The 22,339-nt window shown below is 38.5% G+C and overlaps 1 protein-coding gene across 4 annotated transcripts in view; it reads left to right on the top strand.

The window, feature by feature from the left end:
* Positions 1 to 22,339, top strand: part of mical3a (microtubule associated monooxygenase, calponin and LIM domain containing 3a) — a 101,827-nt gene that overhangs the window by 16,999 nt on the left and 62,489 nt on the right. The window contains exon 1 of one of the 4 annotated variants that reach the window (XM_036212567.1): positions 7,502 to 7,608. The exons of 2 other annotated variants lie outside the window; for them this stretch is intronic. The gene's annotated coding sequence lies outside the window, so the exon portion shown is untranslated. Of the gene's footprint in view, positions 1 to 7,501; positions 7,609 to 10,935; positions 11,127 to 22,339 lie in introns of those variants that run through there. One more of the 4 variants, XM_036212566.1, reaches the window with a different exon arrangement.

Genomic DNA, 22,339 nt, shown 5'->3' with positions numbered 1-22,339 from the left:
TTAGCAACAGGCTAAAGTTTTTGACTAGCTTTACTTAGGAATAGACTATTTTGGAGTAGAACTAGTATTTTAGCAATGTGCTAACTTTTTGGGCTAATTTGGTATCAACTGAGATTTTTTGGGCTAATTTTAAGCATTACTCTATATTTTTGCAAAATTGGGATGTATTGAGGATTTTTAAGCAAACTTTTTAAAATTTTCTGAATTTTGGGACAACCTCAGCTGTCTTTAAGTAATTCTTTAACGAAATTTAGAGTCTTTTAGAAAATTTTACATTTTGAAAACAGCTTTTGCATTATTAGTAAAAAGCATTCACACTATATTATCTTGATTATCTCTGCTAATGCAACTCATCTAGGATTAACATGCAGTTATATTTATTTTTGCTGATTCAGACATAATGTTTGTCAGCTGTTGCTCCCATCCCGAGACAGGAAGAGGTCAAAGGTCGTCGCCTGCAGCCTAATTAAGATGCATCTTCCAGCAGCTGAAGCTTTTCGGGTTTCACTTGTTGTGCACGAGACACGAACTGCTTCATTATAAAGAAAATACTTTTGTTTTGGCGATTGCTCTGATCATGTGAGCGTTTTTATGATCATGCTTTTAAATTAAATGTATCTTCTACGTGTGACTTTAAAGAGTTTTTATGGAATGGTGTTTGGGTCCGTCACAGACTCCGGGGCCGGAGGGTCACGGTGGCGTTTTTGCTCTGGACTTGTATGGTGAGAAGCCACCGGGCAGCGGTGGGGGGAGTTGGTTTGGGTGTGGCCCCCCGGTTCATACTCGAGGCCGCCTAAACGCCAGCAGTTAAATTTGGAGCCTCCAGCCGACCGACCGGCCGACCGCAGGCCGTCACACCTCCTGACGTCTGCGCTCATTGTTTGCCTTTCTCCCTCCTCCTCCTCTGATGTGGTTTCGCTCAGCTTGATTCCTGTACACCCCTCCCCTCCACACACACTCATTATTCCTACCCATCATGCTCTGGGGCGGCGGGCTGGAGCTGACTTGTGCGATGTTTGCACAGCGTTAGTGTTGTTGGTTCTGGAGGAAATGAAACGTTGGCGTTCCAGCGGAGATTGTCGGTTCGTTCTCAGAGGAGTCTGAGTCTGAACTGAAGATCTATGAGGCTTTCAATGACCTGCACTCAGAAATACTCTTTGTTTCACATCCATGTGTAGTTTGGGTTCATCGACGGTGACTAAAACATTACATTTAGATAAATGTTGATCCTTTGAGGAGGAATGAAAACCATAAATGTAAAGATTGTAGTTTTTCCATCATCTTTTCTAAAGTTTTCATAAATTTAGAAATGTTTCTGTTGTGAACTTTCATTATTATTTGTGTCCATTTGTGTTTAAAAGTTTCTAATAACGAAATTGCTTTTGTTAATTTCCTTTTCCACATATTCAGTTTTTCTATAGATATAATTTATGATCTTTTTTTATTATTTAAAAAACAAGCTTTTTTCTGACAATTTTTCTTGTGAATATATTTTGGCAAAATTATGATGAAAATTATTTTTTTGTCATTTCTTCTCAGTTTTCTTTTTTACTTTTCTAGATTTGTTTTATTTTATTTTATTTTATTTATTTTATGTCATTTTAATTAATTTTTATTTACATTTATTTTATTTTTTTAGTTTGATTACATTTCTATTTAATTTAATTTATTTTGATCATATTTTGATTTGATTTTTAATTCAATTTAATTTATTAGATTATATTTTCATTTTATTTCATCTAATTTGATTTAATTTAGTTTTATTTTACTTTTCTGGATTTGTTTTATTTTACTTTTTTATGTCATTTAAATTTATTTAATTTTTATTTAAATTTATTGTATCTTTTAATTTAATGTCATTTAATGTAATTTCTATTGATTTATTTGATTTTGGTTTGATTTTTAATTTAATTTAATTTGATTATACTTTCATTTGATTTCATTCTAATTTAATTTTATTTTATTTTATTCATTTAATGAAAATTGTAGTTATTTATTTATTTATATTTTATTTGTGCATTAATACCATAAACAAGTGACACCAATCGTAGCCACATGTTTTCTGCATGTTCACACATATATACGACCAGACAAACACACATATTTATACTCTTCTGTGCTAATATAGACAGACAGACGTACATAAAATATTCCTTAATATAAACGCAAATGTAACCATTTCCAGTATCCAGATACACATTCACACAGTATTTCATGGTTTAGATTTACTCCAGTTGTGTTTTATTGTTCTAACCAGAGTAATATTTAATTTATTGAGTGAATTTTGATCTTTTCGTTTCATCTTTTCATTTTATCCACATCAGATTGATGTCATAATGAGCATTAGAAGATCCTTTACAACACAGTTTTTTATTTATATTTATGTTAAAAGTTAGTTTTAAAATCTTAGAGTGTTCAATAAATGTTTATCCTGTTCAGTCTGTGACCTAAGTTGTATTTTGGATTTTGTGCGATTCAGTTTGACACTCTGTTTTTAATATAACATGAATCACTTTTATTTTATTTTCTGATTATCTCTGATCTTTTACTGCTTCCTATAGTAAAGCTTGTTCTTCTACGTGTGTCCGTCCTGCAGCGAGTCATCTATTTTTAGCTTCATGCGCATTTCTCTAACCTACATAAAAGCCCATTAGAGGCCCAGCTTGACCTTTCCTCCGACCGGAGTCCTTTTTGTCATCCAAACGACTCATTTACATCAATTTTAACGATGATGAAATTAAATCATCTAAACAAATTATTTTTGTTTATATTATTCCTGGAAGTTTCAGTGATGAATCTGTACAGGACTGTGAGGAACTTCATGAGGAGGTGCTCGGCACGAGCCTCCTCCTCCTCCTTCTCCTCCTCCTCCTCCTCCTCCTCCTCCTCCTCCTCCTCCTCCTCAGCGCTCACTGGACCATAACTGGTTCCTGATGGCGGTCGGTCATGACCACGATGAGATCAGCTATTAGCACAACAGCTCCCATTATCTTTTTCACCTTCATGCTGACAGAGAACCAGGAGGCCTCAGAGAAGGAGACATCCTCTCTACTGTCTGAATGCTGCGCTGAAACAGCAGCTCATTTGAGTGTTTTATTGGGATTTTGGTCCAAACATTCAGAATCTGGTTTCAGATTTTTTGAGTGTGATAGAAGGAAACAGCTGGCAGCACATTTCAATTACTGAGAAGTGGGAGAAGCATCAGTGTCTGCAGATGAACAGATGGCTTTGGAGACAGCAGAGCATATTTTATTGATAAAGTTCACAGCCCACGTTCAGCGCGGGAGGTAAGATGGCTGCTGGAAGCGCCGCCGTCGTCTCGCTTTGGGAGAAATGATTCATGTTCGTCATTGGAGGGGTTTTAATTTAAGATGAACCCTCAGGTTTGGTCAAACCTGCTTTTGGAGCAGCAACAGCTCAGCTAAAGGCGTCATGAACATTTTCTCGTCTCGGGAAGAACTGGATCCATCCCAGAAACGTTACACAACAGTCTGGACAGAAATCCTGACTCTCCATCACTCACAGAGACTGAACACGCAGATTAGAAGGACTGGGTGCAAAATGGACAGTTTCGAAGCCGTGATGGAGAGGAGGACGGGATAAACTCGATTCCGTCGTGGATTATCCTGAGCATCCTCTTTATCCTGTAGTGACGGACGGCGGAGCGCCTTTTCCAGATCATTCCCGCCTCACTCCAAGGACTTTATAGCTCAGGAGTTTCTAACTTCTACCCTCCTATCTGGCTGAAGAAAAATGAAATAATAGTCATTTTTAAAAGTAAGAGTTGTTGATTATCATTATTTTAATGTATTTTAGTTTATGGTTGAGCCTGTCGAGGTTTTTATATCCCAGCTGACATCATCAGGTCTTGTTTGCTCTGCGCTTCCTTTAGAATACTCTGATTACAAATACTGGGCCAAGCATGCTGTGTAACAATGTTAGCTATTCAGAGGGGAGTTGCTAAAATGTATAGATTTGTGTATTCTTCATATACTTTTTCTACTGGATCATTAACCAATCACGTTTCATGATTATCCTCCAGTTAACAGCAGTAGTAAGTATTGGAAAAAGGACGACGGCTCACCAAAGGTAACCTAAAGCAGGGGTCCCCAAACTACGGCCCGGGGGCCGGATCAGGCCCGCCTCCACGTTTTTCAGTTTTTTAGGTTGATTTAGGGTTTAGCTAATATTTTAGCTACATGCTAGCTGTTTTGGCTAATTAAATTTTCTTTCTGTCTTTTAGGCTAATTTTGTGTTTAGCTAATATGTTAGCTACATGCTAGCTGTTTTGGCTAATTTGGGCTTTTTTTCAGTTTTCTTAGGCTAATTTTGGGTTTAGCTAATATTTTAGCTACATGCTAGCTGTTTTGGCTAATGTAGGCTTTTTCAGTTTTTTGGGCTAATATTGGGTTTATCTAATATTTTAGCTACAGGCTAGCTGTTTTGACTAATTTAGTTTTTTTCAGTTTTTTAGGTCGATTTGAGGTTTAGCTAATATTTTAGCTACATGCTAGCTGTTTTGACTAATTTAGTTTTTTTCAGTTTTTTAGGTCGATTTGGGGTTTAGCTAATATTTTAGCTACTTGCTAGGTGTTTTGGCTAATTTAAGTTTTTTTTTCAAATTTTTAGGCTATTTTAGAATTTAGCTAATATTTTAGCTTTATGTTAGCTGTGTTGGATAAATTACACATTTGACCAGTTTTTTAGGCTAATTTGGCATCTCGCTCATATTTTAGCTAGTTATTAGCTTCAGCAGTTTCAGCTATCAGCTTCACTATTTTTAGTTATCAATTTCAGCCTATTCAGCTATCCACACTAGCATCTTCAGTGGCCACATTCAGCTTACAGCATTCACACTAGCATTAACGCAGGTAATTCTATATATCTAGTTTTTTTTTAAATGTTTTAGTATTATTTTTTTCTATGAATATTACAGAAATGAATTATTTTAAATTTGGCTATGTGTGTTTTCTAGAAAACTGGAAATGTTTACTTTTTCTGTTAGCCTACAAAATGATCTCAGCCCCACATCAATGTAGAAGACAGTTATAATGAAAAAGTATGGGGACTCCTGACCTAAAGTATAACAAGAGAAAATGTCATTTCCGTCTCGTGTTTGTTCACAAATACATTTACTTCACTTGAATGTTCCTGTTTGGGACAGGAAGTCTTTTATTTTAAAAGAAAGTCATATGAGCTTCTGTCAAAAGTAAAAAAAATGACTTTTTTATGACCTTTTAACTTAATTTCTATGTACTTATTCATGCCCCCAAATAAATAAACACAATGTAATGATGCAAAATAGTATCAAATTTTCCTACAAAAAAAGAAATAGCTTTGCAGCTCCTATTATTTTTTGATCAGGACCCAACGGTCCCAAATGGCTCTTTTATGTGCAGGCTGCAGACCCGTTATAGCTCATCGTCCTTGTACTATAGATAAACTCATTTGATGCTCGTTTCCTGAAAGCTGTTTGATTTCCGTTAATTACTGTCTGTTTGTCTGATTGTTTTGTTGCTGAGTTTGTACTCTGTTGCTGCAACAACCACATTTCCCAGGCTGGGATGTCTTTATCTTTATCTTATCATGTCGTCAGTGAACAAAAGATCTTTAAGTTATTTTGCTGTAAAGTCCCACTCCGATCATCTTCTGATGTGTTCTCAAAGCGTTCCCAGTGGAGTTTTAATCATGATGATGTTGTTTTTAGTCAAAATCTTAAAACCTGTGACATTTTTGTAAGACATAGTTTCTGCAGAGCGGCTGACGTTCATTAGAAGGTCACCTCTGAGTTCTGGCGGGACTGTTGGTGCCCACCTTTCCCTCCCTGGTGCTGAGAGCTCTCTGTTCACACTCTCTCCCACTAGCTGACAGAGATATCCAGCCGTACAGTTTTGGTCATGGATCTGTCTGCATCGGGATGGGGCGGAGCCGGGAGCTTGTAGCCCCGCCCAGCGTACTTTCTACGTCACATATGATCTTTTTTAAACGACATTGTTTTCATCTGCTCTGAAGTAAACCAGAGTTAATGAAGTGACCATTATCATGTTTTTCATAGTTAAAATCCTTGATTTTTTTAATTAAAAAATAGAAAGTGACTTTACATTCTGGAGCATGAATTCTGCTCGTGTGTTCTGACTTCAGATGTTTTTTTTGTGGTAAATTGCACTCAAACATCTGTCAAAATGGTTCAGTTTTGGAAAACTATGAAGAAAAACTGCTGGATGGATTGTTGCATTATGGGTAATGTAGTAAGGATCCTGGTGGAGCAATACATACTGTCCTTGTTTGTGAGGGAGTTGAAAAATGTTAGAATTTTATGACTTTGACACGTTTAAGTTAAGGTTTAAGTCGATTTATGATGGAATAATATTCCTGCCTTTTTATTATTCTTAATTATGCTAAAAGCTACAGTTTTAAAGTTTTTAAAAATTGGTATTCTGTTAGCTTTTTGGACTATTTTGGCTTTTTACTAAGATTTTTTAGGCTGTTTTGGAGTTTAGCTAATAATTGTTATGGCTAATTTAGGCTTTTTTCTGTTTTTTTTGGCTATTTTGAAGTTTAGCTGTTTTAGCTACATGCTAGCTGCTTTGGCTTACCTAAGTTTCAACTTCAGCGTTTTCAGCTGTTACCTTCAGTGTTTTTTACCTATCAATTTCAGCATCTTCAGCTATCAGCACTAGTATCTTCAGTGGCCACATTCAGCTTACAGCATTCATGCCAGCATTATCATAGATAATATCTAGTTCATAATTATGTTAAAAAGTTACGGTTTTAAAGTTTTTTTAAAAGTTTTTTTTAAATGTACAATAAATGTTTATTCTGTTTGGCCCGCAACCTAAGATTTGTTTTGGATTTCTGCCCCTGTATGATTGAGTTTGACACCCCTGCTATGAGATAAACCTAACATATGTGACTTTTTCAAATCAAACTATTGTGTTTTTCTTTAACCAGAGAGCCGAACTGGAGAGGTTAAAGATCCGCATGTGATTCTGGAACTGCAGGTTGCAGACTCCTGATCTAGACTGTTGTAACACACGAGTTTCTTTTGCTTCTTCTGCCAGAACTTCCTCATCTTCAAACTCCTAAAAAGTTTTACAGTTTTCGCTTTAATTCATGATACTGTCTTGTAAATCAGCTCCTTCATCTGCTGGATTCATGTGGAATACCTCTGCAGGACAGACTGAGCAGCAGCTGCTGCTCCGCTCTCTATAAATAGATTTGTGCAGCGCCTGCAGGAAGCCAGCCGTGCGTTTGGCTGAAACCCGCTCCTCCACGCCGGGAGGACCCGTAGGAGGCCGCCGGCTCAGACTCTGGTAATCCCAGGAGTCAGCCATCAGGCGGCTAATCCAGCCACTCACATCAACCCCACCTTAGGAGGACCCCCCACCCCTCGTCTGTCTGCTTTGCCGAGGACTCCTCCTTACTTCACTGCATCCGGCCAATCACGTGAACTCCCCCTCCCTGCCCCCCCAAACCCTCTCAGTTACCATGACAACAGGCGCCGGTCCAGGCAGCATCTTGCCGTGGTGAGGAGAGGAGGGCAGACGGAAGGAAAGGGAATAATCGGAACGGCGGGAACACCTTTTCTCCTGGTCCTCCTTCAGCAGAGTAAGTCCTCCGGCGCTTTGATCCTCCTGAGGAGGAGGAGGAGGTGCAGATGAATGGAGAGGGATGTTTGTGATCTGCGTTTGATGTGGCTTTTGAGGATTCCTGGGATGACATCATGTGTTTTTCCTTTGTGATGTTGGGAATAAGTGCCTCACCTTTTGTTTGTGAGCTGCGTCCAGCATCTCCTGACAGGCCTGTGTGGTCAGCTGAGGTGGAAACCAACACAACCAGCTCTGATGCTGTGATGCAGCAGAACGGAACCACAGATCTATCTTTGTTCCTCTTGCAGCTTTGTGGATTTTCCCTCCCTCGTCTATTCTCACCGGAGCAGATCCGCCTGCATCCTCTTGTGGTTTTGTTAATTAGAACGTGTGTACATCCAGAACTAGGCCAGCTTGTTCTGACGTCCTTGTGATGGTGGAAGAAGCTGCGAGATTTCCTGACCGGAATCGGGCGACCTGTTTTTAATAACTTTAATGTCAGAGAGTGTTTGACTCATTCCTCCTTTAAACAAGAGTGCTGTGTAGTGACACAAGGTCACTGTGGTTACAGTTTTCATCTGAAAGTTGTGGGTCAGTCCGGCGCTGGATCGAGCACACAATGCTCTATTCTTCCAGAACGGGTGACAATACATTCCCTCTGTTTGATGATCCGTCCGGCGAGCCTCTGAGCTTATAAATGACGCCAAAAAACTGAGTTTTTATGACACGAAAGGGTTTGAAAAAGAAATATTGTCAACGGAAGAAGAGGAAGAGGCAGCTGGATAATGACAATTACTATCCTTTATTAGAGTAAAACGAACAAAAGAAGGGACTTTTTGAATAGCAGGGAAATAAACAAACAGTAGAAAAGATGGAAATGGACCACAGAAACCAGAAGAATTATTCAGAGGGAATGACGTTATAGTCCCCCTCCAATGAAAATCATGTTTTTTGAGTTTTTAACATGAATGTGTGGCATTTTTCTTATGAAAGAGAACAAACGTAATCAGAAATCAATTAGTATCTCCGAGTATTTTTCCTTTTAAACCAAACTGTCTTGGACAGACTGTTTGAATGAATGATCTCCACGCCCCCTCAGAGGAGATTTTGGAAACAGAGGCTTCAGACCAACATGAAAAATGTATTTTAAGGCATTTAGGTTGTAGGATTTTGGCTAAAAACGTTATAATCATAATTAAAACACTACTGGGAATTTTTTTTTTAATTAAAAAAAATGTCATAGGGGGACTTTAACACCGTAGCTCCAGTGTTTATGTTCTAAGATTTACTGCAACTTTTCAACAGTTAAAACAAAAATTCCAGTAGATTCTGAAGGAGAAAAGCGGCTCATCCGTTAAAAAAATTAAAGTTTTTGTGTTGAGGGGTCACCGGCAACGCCTCAGGTGTTAAAGGGTTAAAGAGCAGCTCCAACAGCAAATGTAGAAAAATATATTTAAAAAAAACTCAACAGAAAATCTAGAAATTATGTTTATTTATTGTTTGAACAAAATATAGAAATCACACAATCAAAACATGAAAGAAAAGCACAAGAAAATACAATAGTTGATCATTAAAAAACAAGATCGCAATAAAATAATTTGACACAATAAGAGAGTTACGAGATAAAGAAATCAGGACATAAAATCAAAACACATGATAGGAAGGCGGAACAGTAACAGATTATAAATCAACGATTAAAGGACAAAATAATCTATTTTCTGTCGTCCTGAGCGTCGCTTCTTGAAGAAACGCCATCAGGACCGCAGACGTGACAGGTGTTCGCCACCAGCTTGTGTTCTTCACATGCCAGATTTGTTGCAACAAAAATTCTCAGGAAATCCTTTAGAAACACAGTTTTTATGCATTTCAGTTTGTGATAATGATGTCTTATTCAAATTATTGCACTTTATAAAAAAAAATATTTGTTTTTATTTATTATTCATGTTTAAACCATTGATCCCAACTTTCTGTAATACTTTGAAATCATGTTTCTTGCTGTAAAAACACAAAAATATTTTGGTTTGTGCAGCAGATGCATCTTCTAATTGTTTTTTTTATTAGTTCAATAAATAATTAATATTTATAGATAGATTATTTCATTGGTGAGAAAACAACAAATTTTCCAGTCTCAGATATTGCAAATTAAAACAAATAAATACATCTTTGAGAGAAAAACATTTTTTTTCTGACAATTAGGCTTAAATATAAACAATATAATTTACAAATTACACAGAGTTTTGGAACCTGGATGCTTTACATTATACTATATAAAGCATTAATTAATTAAAAACTGTGCATACTTTAATAACCTTTCTTTGGTTGTGTGACAAATTAAAGTCTCTAAAAATATACATGGAGGCTCTAAAGAATGTGGCGCCAGATTTGAGACATTAATAGAAAATATCCAAATGATTCGTGATCATTCAAATGAGCTCATATTTTAGTTCTACATATTTAGTCAGGCAATATTTAAAGAAACTTCTTCTCTGGTAATGTGGAAAGTTTGATCTTTTTCAAATAGATAATAATTAGATGGTATTCTTTTCCAAGTAAGATCAACATCTTCATTTTTTACTATGAGCTTTGTTTAAAAGTGCAATTAAGAATCTCTGTGATATGCATGTTAGATCATGCTGAACAAAGCTAAGACAAAATGCTGTGACAAAATAATTCTGCAAAAATGCATTCACAAAAGCAGAGAAATACTAACTTTGTATTTGTTTAGAAATTCCGATTTTTTCTTTAAATATCAGCAAAAACATTTTTTTTACTGTCCAGGATAATCAAAGAAAACAGCATTTTTGAGGAGCAGAAATTAAGGTGTCAAATATCTATTCTTCTGAGAAGTCTTCAGCTGTTGTTACTGCTGCTTTACGTCAGTTGGTTTTTTGACTGCTGAGTTTTATCCGTTCAAAGTTCAGCTTAGAAACAGGTTATTTTGGCAAAAGAAATCTTCAAATAATCTGTACTAAATTCTAAATTAAATTTCAGTGGAGTTGAGTGACGTGGTAGTCGTTATTTGGTAGAAATACTTTCGTTTTTCTCCCCAGAAGGAGTCGGTTTCAAATTTTCCTGCAGATTTGAACGCATCACTCCCGTTCCGTCACTGCAGAGAAAGACCTATCGGATTAAACTGAGCTCGAACGGGCGCGTCTATTTCACTTTGTAATGTGGGTTGTTTACTTTACTCGGTAAATATTACTTCATTTAAGTACTCGTATTTAATTAATTTCTACCTTTACATTAAGTTTTCGAATTATTAAAGTATTTTGGTGTTTATTAAATTCTGTTGAACCTTCTACTTTATTTATTCACCAACTTTTGTGTCCAAAACACTACCTCCCCCCCTACCCTTCGTGGTGTTGGTTTCGGCCAATCCTTCTCTGTCAGTTTCAAGTTGCGCCTTCTCCCTCTTCTGTATGCCTCCGCGCTTCGCCCTCAGAATGCATTATTAACTGACGAATGTGGATTTTTAACCTGGAAAAACGTTGTGTACGCTCGGAAATGCGCGCGCGCTGACCGGAAAAGGATCTAAAGGTAAGAAGAGACCATTCCGGTGTGTGGCAGGGTTGCGGTTTCTTGGATCTGAGATGTGTACCTTGGCACACAGTTTTGGAATGACTCGCCGTGGTTGTTCCAACTGCTCCTCGGTTTAACCCGCCCGGTGTTGAAGGTGGTGTTAAAAAAAGAAAGAAAAAAAGTAAAAAGTTTTGTTTTTTTAATGTTGAGCGCGCGTGCTGCTGGTGATCTGCCAGTCCTAATGGGACAGCCTGTGGAATGCAGAGGATAGTGACAGCATGCAGCTACATTCTCGCGGTGTCCTCACCTCACACTGTTCTGCAAGTTTGAAACTTTTTCTATTGTTAGCTAACAGCAGCAGGAGGAGGGAACGTTCTCAGCACGGACACAGAACCTGCGGCAGAACAAACCATAGCTCCATTGTGCTGGGACTCATTTAAATACAGTAGGTGTCTGCAGCCAGAATGCATCTGTAATGAAGCGGCTTCTCCAGCCTGTGTGATTGGGACAATGACAGAGTGTTCACTTATTTATGAGTCATTTCAGCTGGAACCAGTCTCGAATGTTGAGGCCATACATTGACAGAGGTTTGATGCCCACAGGGGTCCAGAAAACTATGTGAAGCATTCAAATATTGTTTTTTGTTCAGATCATAATTATGCGCACTGGCCTGATTTTTACTCCCTTTGATAAGTGTGCAGATAATAATTGTAAAAGCCTTCCCAGAGGCCTTTAACACCTGAGGTGATGCTGAAATACAAAATCTTGAAAATACTGAAACTTTTCAACCGTTACCAAGATAACTCCATCTGATTCTGAAGGAGAAAAGCAGCGTGAATTGTTAACGGAAGTAAGCCTCCACTGATATCCAATCATCCCTTTGTTTACATCTCCCGCTAGCTTACAGCCCCTCACAGCTAACGTCAGCATAGCTACAAAAATGGAGAGCTATACCTCAGCTATCCAGCCGTACAGTTTAGATCCAGATTCCAGCTCAGACGAGGAAAACAAAGACGATCACGGATCTATTAGTCCACAAGTGGATGCATCGGAATGGGTTGGAGCAGGGGATACTTTGGCCCCGCCTATTTCAATGTCACACCCCAGCCAGGAAGACCAAGCGGGGCCCATGTGGTTTAAAAGTGGGCAGAGAATGTGGCCCCTGATTGGGTTTGTCTGCAGTTTCTTTGGTGGCCCCGCCTGTGTTTCCCCACATTAGCTTAAGTGGGGATTCTGGGGTTTGGATCACTACGCTAGCCAGCTTTTCAGTGGATGGCATAGCATGCTAGTGAGCTCCGTTGTAACAAGTTGGCGAGATCTGTTGCATGGAGCTAGCAAGGTCTGCTGTATCGAGCTAGCGAGGTCTGTTGTAGGGGGCTGATACCCTCCCCTGTAGCTAGCAAGCGAGCGCTGCTGTAGTGAGCTAGCAAGCTCCACTTTATCGAGCTAGTGATTTTCATTGTAGCATGCTCCGCTTTATCGAGCTAGCGAGCTCCACTGTAGTGAGCTAGCAAGCTCTGCTTTAGCGAGCTCCGGTTTATCGAGCTAGTGATCTCCACTTTAGCGAGCTCCACTGTAGTGAGCTAGCAAGCTCTGCTTTAGCGAGCTCCGGTTTATCGAGCTAGCAAGCTCCACAATAGCGAGCTAGCACTCTCCGTTGTAGCGGGCTAACACCCACCGTTGTTACCAGCTAGCAAGCTCTGCTTTAACGAGTTCCGCTGTACCAAACTCCACTGTAGCGAGCTAGCAATCTCCGCTGTCCACCGGGCGGCTGGCTAGCGCCCACTCTTTCTGCCCACTTTTAAACCATATGGCCCACATGGCCTTGCTGTGTGGGGCCTGAGAACTTTTTAAAACATTTCTTTGATCTGCTCCTGATTTTTAACGATTTAAAATGCAACTTCAAGCTTTGTTTCTTTCTATATGTTGTCCATCATCAGAAAAATGCAACAAATCATGATAAAAACATCATTTCCATTAGTGTGGGTATTTATCATCGTACAGGAATCTGACTGATATTTGAACTGAGGTCAGAGTTCAGAGACGTTTCACTGCTGGTCGCAGTTCTGGAGTGGAGAACGGTACAAAAACATTTCACCTGTGCTGATCACGCCTCAGCTGCTGGCAGACGTGTGGAGGCATGGTCTGAAGCTTCTGCACGTTCCCCCAAACAGCACTCCTTTATGCCGGTTTGTGAGCAGAAAACAGGATCGTTTGGCTGCAGTATAAATCTATGATGCAATCTTCGCTGCTTTTGCACACATTAAACACTAACCTTCAGTCCGGTTGATGCACCGACCTGCTGCTGAGGTCGGGGTTAAATTGAGCAGCGAGGTCCTGACCTGAGAAATGTTTCTGCCGGATGAAGGCTCTTATTCAGCCTCAGTCCAGTGATTTAGCCTGTTTTATTGATCAGTTGTATTGAACTCTGCTCGTTTCTTACATTTCAGCAGCAGGACACAGTTAAATAATCAGTAATGGCCCCAAAATGCTATTAATTATTAGATGCTGAGTCATTAAATGGATTCTCCTGTTTGTCGCTTCACTCACTATTATTCCATTGATAAAGTTGTAAACATTAGTGTAACCTAAAAAGCTCTTAAGTGTAAACTGTTTGGATTCACACACAACGTCTACAGCTCTGGTCATTGTTTTATAGGGTTTAGAGTTGGTGTTCTCTGGGATTCTTCTTTGTTACGTGCTGGTGTGCTGCACCTTTTCAACATGCCCCGCCATTCTGCTCACCTGGCAGGCGAGGCAAATGATCTTAATTAGCACCTGCCCGATACTTAAATCAGAGGAGGCCTCACCAACGCAGCAGGCTGGGTAGCATTTGGGTTTGACCCTGAGTTGTGCTGGTTTGTTTTGCTCTTTTCTCCTCAGTAGTCTTAGACTGCTGGGTTTTGTTATTTTAGTTTGAGGTTGGACTTTGGTGGTCTTAGTTTGCAGGCTTTGTTTATTTGTTTTCTTTAGCTAGTTTTGGTTAGGCAGGGAGCTGCTGACTCAGACGGTCACCTTACTTTTGGCTAAGGGTTCAACTCCCTTTGGTTTGTCTTTTTGTTTGAACCAGCGTACTAATTATCTAATTTTTGTTCTTTCATTTCAGGACACAAGATTTCCTTTACTTAATAAACTGTTGCTTTTATTCCTATTGGTGTCCAGTTTTTGTTATTGTCCCCTTTTCTATTTGTCCCCCTAGACCCGAGCCCGGTTTACCCATATGGGACGTAACACTCTTCATATGAGATAAAAAGATTCAGCATTTTCTTGAGTTTTTCTGATTTTTAAAACTCAACTTTTACTCCAAAACTTCAAGGAATTCATGTAGAAAGTTTTACGTTTGGAGTGTTGACATGTATGAGAGCAGGAAGACGATGGTGAGATGATCTGTTGGTGGAGGTAGGACTTCACCAAGATCAGATTTGAGCTCCTTCCTGCCTGGACAGACTGGCAGATGAGTTTAGACAGGAATCTATGTGGACCGTGATGTTTGCAGATGACACTGTGACCTCTAGTGAGAGCAAGGAGCAGATGGAGAAACATCTAGAGAGGTGAGAGTGATAAAGATGGATAGAATCAGGAATTTCTCAGGTAGATGTTCTGGAGATAAATGCAGGTGGAGATGGTTTGGAACAGTGATGAAGTTGGTAAAAGGATGCTGATGTTGAAGGTCTAGACCAGGGGTATTCAAGCCGGTGTCCTACATGTTTTCCAACCAACCTTCCATTGAAGCTCCTTATTGGCTGCTAATTTCCAGGATCAGGTATGTTTAGCCAATAAGGAGCTTCAATGGAAGGTTGGTTGGAAAACATGTAGGACACCGGCCCTCGAGGCCTGGACTTGAATACCCCTGGTCTAGAGGAAGACCAATAAGGAAGTTCATGGATGTGGAGAAGGTTTGATTGAGATTGCAAGATGCTCAATGATAAAGATCGTCCCACAGTTTTGTTGACTGGTGGCCGTGCACACAGACAATACCAAGATAAAGAGATCCGACTGTCTCAAACACAACTGTCTTCTATTCACAAACCTTTGTAGATACCAGGACGCTTCAGAGTTTCTATGTTTAAGTCATCAAAACAGAAAGTTTGATAAGGTTCTCCGTTTCAAGTCAGACATACTGTTCATCTTGTAGTTTAATTTAGATAACTTTATTTGTCCTCCGATGATCTCACCCACCAAACTTCTCTGAGCTCCTCCCCTATCCTCCATCCTGCTGCCTCAGATCAGCTGATCAGCTTCTTCAGGAGGAACTGAGGTCCAAGAAAAGTCTTAAGGTTTTTCTGTTAAAGACAATTGGAAAACAATCTTTGATAGAAGGACCAGTTATCAGAGTTTTATTCTGCTTATTCTGCACACAACGCAGCTTCTTCCTCTTCTATCTGCGTCTGCTCCCTCTGACAATCAGCTGTTCGACTGACAGCCCTTCAATCAGCTGATCCGCTCCAGCGGTCCCACCTCTCAGCTGATTGAAGGGCTGAGAAGAGAAACAGAAAAACAAACAAGGAAACCAGGAAGGCCGCAAGAACCATAGACGATCTCAGGTCTAGAACAGCTTTAACCGTGACCTGACGCATTGAAAGCCAAGAAAACGGTCGCATTAATTGGTCTTTTCAAGGTTTAGAAGCTCCTGTTGTGTCACGAGTGTTTGGTTGATTCTTAGTCGTCAGCTTCTGCTGCAGCTCGATTCATCTGAAGCATCCTGCCTCCCTCAGATGTCAAACCGCCACGCGGGTCATTACAGCAGGCGGAGACGGCATCGAGCCCTTAAAAGGAGAGGTGTGTAACTCCATGCTGATGGAATGCTATTAACCGTCGGAGGGTTACGGTTTTCAGCATGCGCTCCGTGAGAGGAAATTAACGTGTTGAGGGACAGTTCCCGTGTTTGCCTTCAAGTGAGTGTTGAATGAGCTGCTGGTTTGGGCTGCGGGTTAAACATCACAGCATTTAAATAGAGTGTAAGATTCTTTTTTTAGATAATTTTTATGAAGCAAAGTCAGAGGATATGAAGCGTCTGCTTTTGTACCTCACTATCGAGCAGCTTCAAGCATTAGAGCTGAAATGTTGCATCAGGTCTGAATGAATTAAAGGTATGAACTGGAAAACCGCACAACTCACAGGTCGTACCTGGAGGACTCGCAGTAAGACGGAAGCTTTGTGCACGACTTAGTCGATGGCTTCTGTCCATTTATTTTAGTGGTTTCCCACAGCTGAGGATTAAAGTCTTACTACTTGGCCGTTTCCTCTGTCGTAGAGGTCAGAAGTGGGTCAGGATGACAAATGCATTCCCGAGGCCACGCCAGGAAGGTTGTCGGTAGGACCAGAAGGTGTAATACTCAGTCTGTTTGGAATACATCAGGTCATCATTGCCTAATTGTGATTCTAATGTGGTAAATGGGGAAAAAGCGCGTGAGACTGACTCTGACAGATGCCTCACCTTGACTTCTGAATTAAAGCTGATTTGAAAGTGAATCCTTTTCCAGTCTTTTACTCGGATTCAGAATCGGAAAAAAAGCGATTTGTGCTGATATGCAGCACTTTTAAGCAGTGAAGGGTTTATGCAATAACCAAAAAAATCAGTTGGTTCTGTCGTGGTTTAAAGGGAATCTTGCGGCGTCCAAAGCCGATATGAAAGCCACTTTTCTCCACGTCAAAATCGGCAGATTCACGTTTATCGTCGTCAAAGATCTAAAGTATGTCAAAGAATCATCAGTGACAGCTCCAGTGTCAAAGTCTTAACAGAAACTAGGTCTTGTTCATAAAGTAAATGAGCATTCAGTTCAGTTTTACAACCGAAAACAAAAGGTCTACTTTTATAATGGTTCTTTATCTGTGTAAATACTAAGGATGCAGCAATCCTTGGTTTAAAACAGAACCCTATGTTACAGGATTGAACTGAATTGTGGGGAAAGTGAATCACTGGATCTTTACTGCAAACTGATATGTTAATGTTGAAAAATAAATAGAAAGAGGGATTACATTACATTACACCAGTCTTAGTAGAAGTCACTGAGTTTTTCCTCTCTGAAAAATCAAATTGAATTCTACTTTTTAAATGTTTAGTGGTTTTATTGTATTTTTAATTAATAGATTTTAATATTTGAAATTTTTATGGTTTTATTTTATTACTTATCCCAGTTTATAAGATCTCCCAGTGTAGTGGAATAAGCAGCTTGCCACTATTGATTTTTTTTCTTTTGGGCAAAATAAAGATTCTATTCTACTTTACTTTACTTTCTTTTACTTTACTTCATATTTTAGTATTTTAGTATTATTATTAATTTTTTTTAATATTTTCTTTTGTTTTATTTTTCTTTTTATTTTTCATTTTATTTTATTTTAGTTTTTTATTTAATTATATTTAGTTTAATTTAATTTATTTTTTTATTTCTTATTTTATTTTATATTTTCATTTTATTATTTTTCATTTTATTTCATTATATTTCATTTTTTTATTTTATTTCATTTTTGTTACTTTTTTATCAGCAAATGTAAAAAAGTATATTTCAGAATTTCTAGGTTTTTTTTTTTTTTTTTTTTTTTTTTAAAGCACAAATGTTACATAAAATTTTAACAACACCGTGACCCAATAGTCGATGTTTGATCCGAGTTTTGGGGAAAGTGACTCGTTGCATCTGTAGAAAACAGGTTTGATACCATCAACAGCTTTTACTGTCGGTACATTTTATGAACCTCCTTATTTTATTTCCATGTGTTTTCAAGTGTTTAGTTTGACAGCTGAAACCCTCAGTTTTGAGCCGAGGTTTGTTTAGCAGCCGTCAGGTTTGTTTGCCTCTTTTGTTTCTCCAGAAAGGACGGCGGTTTGGTGACGTCCACGATTTTAGTGTATATTGAGCTGAAATGTGGATTTAGCTCATCCACATGTTTGAGAATTGCAGCTGCTTGATCATTTTTAGCCTCTCTAAAACAGTGACACATCGGCTCTGAACTGATACAGAACCAGAAAGCAGTATCCCTTCAAACTAAGAAGTATGGTAACGTTACAGCAAACATCCCATTTCTAAATGTAGTTATTTTGTTTTAGTAGTACTCATGCTCTTTGGCTTCTTCCTTTCCTGTTGCCTCCACCCCTCCCTAGTTCATGGTTCTTTGCTGAAACATGACCAGCAGCGAGGGAAACGTCCCTCCTGTTTGAACAGAGTCTGGGCTCCACCTGTCAGAGAGCATTACAGAACTCGTATTGGGTTACAGGAGACGTGAGGAATATTTGTGTGTTTTCTTCTGCGACGCCTGCAGCGTTTCTCCAGACTTTCTGATTGGTTATCTTCACTCTGCAGCTGTGTAAGAAAGCACAACAGACTTCCTGTGGTCTTTCTAGGAGAAGAATGCCAGTACTGACGATCCTTCAGGTCCAGTAGATACTTTGGATCAACCTCGATGGTCGCTGTGTCTGCATGTTTCCAGATATCCAAGCCTTATTCATGGCTGATTACCTGGTTCAGGTGTGTCCAGCCACTTAGAACATGCCAGAGGAGGGTCTGTTAGAAAACATGCAGGATTGTGGCCCTCGAGGCCTGGAGCTGCCTTTCAGACTGAAGCTACAGCGAAGACTTGGACTTGTCATGCTAGCATCAGACCTCACGTGTTCTTGTCCCTGCTCAGTCCTGGCGCTTGTTTACCATCTGAGCTGCACACGGCCACACCCACACACACAGATTAGAGAAAGCAAGTGTGGATGTCCAGGGATTAAGGTTTGTGATGACTGGAGTTCACGGTCGCATGACCCCTCGAGGTTTTACGAGGCGAGCTCCTGCTCCTTTGCTCCAGTTTGATCGTGTTGATCATAAAACCAGTTTTTTTCACTTGATCCAGGAAAACAGTTTCAAAATAATATTCTCATAATAAGAGAAGTAGAGGTGATGATGTTTGTGTAGCAACAGGAATACATTTTCAGTGCTAAATTTTACATTAAATCTGCTTTTATTAATGACTGATTACTTAGAAAATGTAATTAATTAGTGGTACCGCAAATGATTATTTTAATAGTTCACAAATCACTGATTATTTTTTCAGATTAGTCATCTAATCGGGTCATGTGCAAACTGGGTGTAAAGCACACATCTTAACAAACATTAGCTTTAAACTAACTAAATATATATATAGCATTAGCTCCGATAATGCTAGTGTTAATGCTTTAAGCTGAATTTGGTCGCTGAAGATACTAGTCCTGATAGCTGAAAACGCTGAAGCAGATAGCTAGCTAAAATATTAGCTAAATGCCAAATTAGCCTAAAAAAAAAGGCTAAATTAGCCAAAATACACTGAAAAAAGTGAAACATTTGATCAATTAACAACATTTTTGTAATTTGTCACATTTAAAATTTTTAGCTTTCATCAAATTAAAATTTTAAGTTGATGGTTTACTTGACTCATATAATTATAATTATAATTATAATATAATTTGATAAAAGCTAATATTTTTAATATATGTAACAAATTACAGCGCTTTTGTTAATTTATCTAAAGTTTCAATATTTACAGTGAAGCTGGAATGCAGCTGAAATATTAACTAAACTCCAAATTAGCCTAAATAACCTGAATAAATTCCAAAATAGTCCATAAAGCTAGCAGAATGTCATTATAACTTTTAACTTTACTACACTCTGACTCCATATAATATGAAGTAACGACTAATCGACTATTAAATTAGTTGTTGACTATTTTAATAGTCGATTAGTCATCGATTAGTCGACTAATCGTGGCAGCTCTATTTTGCATAACAACTTTAAAGTTCCAATTTTAGAATAATGGTTTTATTTGGGGCAATCAGAAGAGCTGCAATAGACACTAGAGTTGTGTTGTAAGCCTGACCTGCTGGAACAAGAATCGTTGCCTCAGAACCTTTTGGGTATTTCACGGTCAACCAAATCTGAGGCTGTTGGTTGGTTTCCGTGTCGGATCCCATATGTTTTGGTTTCTGTCCATCAAACAAGTCGAGACAGTCTCAGTCTGTCAGGAAAAACAGACCCTCTCAGACTGACGGGTCATATCCTGTTGGCGTCGGTCCTTCCCAGATTGTGTTACTTCTTGTATCATTTATTGGAGATCTCAATATCAAAGGATACGGTTCTCCTGGCCTTCGCTCCTCATCAGTTCAGATTAATCCTGCTCGGCTCGTCTCAGATTACATCGATCAGTTCTCTGGAGGGAAAGATTCAGGTGTTTGAGTAACCAAATACCGGCCGCCATCTCAGGTTTGAAACATGCAAATGAACGTCACGGACAATCAAATGTTCAAATCCGCCAGGATCGTTTTGGCTAATCCATTAGGAGCGTAGATTGAGTTAAAGATGTGCTGTTGCTTTTGCATTTTCCATGTTATCCTGTTGTGAGTCTTTAGTCTTCCTGGCTGTCTAACTATGGTTTCATCTTCATGCTGGTTTTTCATGTGCACGGAGGTTAAAAAGGTCAAACTGGAACATATTTAGCTCTTACAAGTAACCAAGGAGCGCGAGTCGTTGCCAGTTTCCCTCATCGGCGGCTCATATGATTGTATATTATTTCCAACATATACCGGTACTAAAAAAATGTAATTTTATTTCGACACCTGGTGCACCTACTATCTATTATAGTGTGGCTCCTACATTCAGATATACTTTTAGGTACATATACAGATACACTCATGTTGATGGAAACATTCGACACACATGTCAAAATCTACAATTCTGGTTCAATCTAAATCTTTTCCCGACACAATTCAAATTTATATTCATAAATCTGAACAGAAATATTATTTAATTGTTTTTATGTATGTGTAATTTTTCTATATTTCTTCTACTTTCCTACTTTTATCTTATTTTGGGATCAACTTGAAAAAAAACACAAGTGACTTTTTTATAATTTTTTAGCTGTGAATAAATTCAGGTGTTACAAGGTTAAGCTCTTTTATGTTTGGGCATCGTGTTGGACAGATGCTGTTTTAAGTGGAAACATTTACTGTAAGCACCAAAAATATCCCTTATATAATATAAAAATGAATAAATCAAATGTGACATAAGTCAGTCTTTGTTTTTGTTAGATTTTTTAAGGAGTTCATTTCATTATTTCTGTAATTATTTAAAAAAAAAAAGTTTTTGTCTTGTTTTGTCCACAATTTGGGCTTGAAAATCAATCAATCAATCAATCAATCAATCAATCACAATATTTGAGTTGGTTGTGTGTTTATCAACGATTTAAAGCTAGTCTCTAAGCATTATTAAACTTAGAATGTAACAACATGCTTGGATTAATTTAAGACATGCTATATTTAGGAGGTGACTAGGAATTGAGAATTGATCAGGGTTGTCATGGCAACACAAGAGAGAACGGGAAGCTTTGCACAGTAGTGTGAAGAAGAGAAACACAACTGCAATAGTAAAGACGAGGGATGCAACAATATTCAGTATAAAAACCGAACCGTTCAGAACGCGTTTGACGGTTCAATACCACTTTTTTCACAATACACGTTTATTTATTTAGTACCACTCTGAGGAGCCTCAATGGCGTCTGCTGCAAAAAAACACAACACATTGATCACTGTTGATGTCTTTTATGAAAGAGAAAAGCAGCCCTTCACTTTACTGACTTCACCTGAGACTTTATCACTCCGATGATGTCACACTGTCGTTTTGGAGCGTTCACCTGTCTAAAGGTCTAGATGACCGTCCATGACAAAGGTCTTTTAATATTCAGATGGAGTGATAGTTCCAGTGTATATGTAATAAATACTTTAGAGTATCTGTTGGGTAGAAAAGATCCAATCATTTAGAAAAAAACAAGACCTGAGGTCTTGTTGGTTGTTGATTGGGTCATTAGAATAAATAAAATGGGATTTTTCTGTCACGGGATGTTATTTTTCTTATCGACAAGGCTAGTTATTGATAAATCTAAAAAAATGCACATAATTTCTTGTTTTTGAACTAGAACTCTGTTATAAATCTGACAAACATCTATAATTTGTTTTAAAGGAAATATGACTGGTTGTTTTTAGAAATAGGAAGTGATTTTGCAAATCTGAGTTCTGCTCTTAAGTAGAATATTAAGTTTGACTTGCATGAGTGAACAGATAAAATCCAGATGTAAAGAAGCAACTTTTTCTTCGTTTGAGTGAAAATCAGATTATTTCTCTCTTTTTTTAATCCATTTGATGATGTTTTTACAGATATTGGACAGTCGAGTTGATCACTCTGTAATCTAATTTCTCCGTGATCGGTTTATGGTTTATGGACCGC

Source organism: Oryzias melastigma, linkage group LG6 (assembly GCF_002922805.2).
Source record: "Oryzias melastigma strain HK-1 linkage group LG6, ASM292280v2, whole genome shotgun sequence".
Taxonomy (NCBI): domain Eukaryota; kingdom Metazoa; phylum Chordata; class Actinopteri; order Beloniformes; family Adrianichthyidae; genus Oryzias; species Oryzias melastigma.
This window is presented reverse-complemented; position numbering and strand designations above follow the sequence as displayed.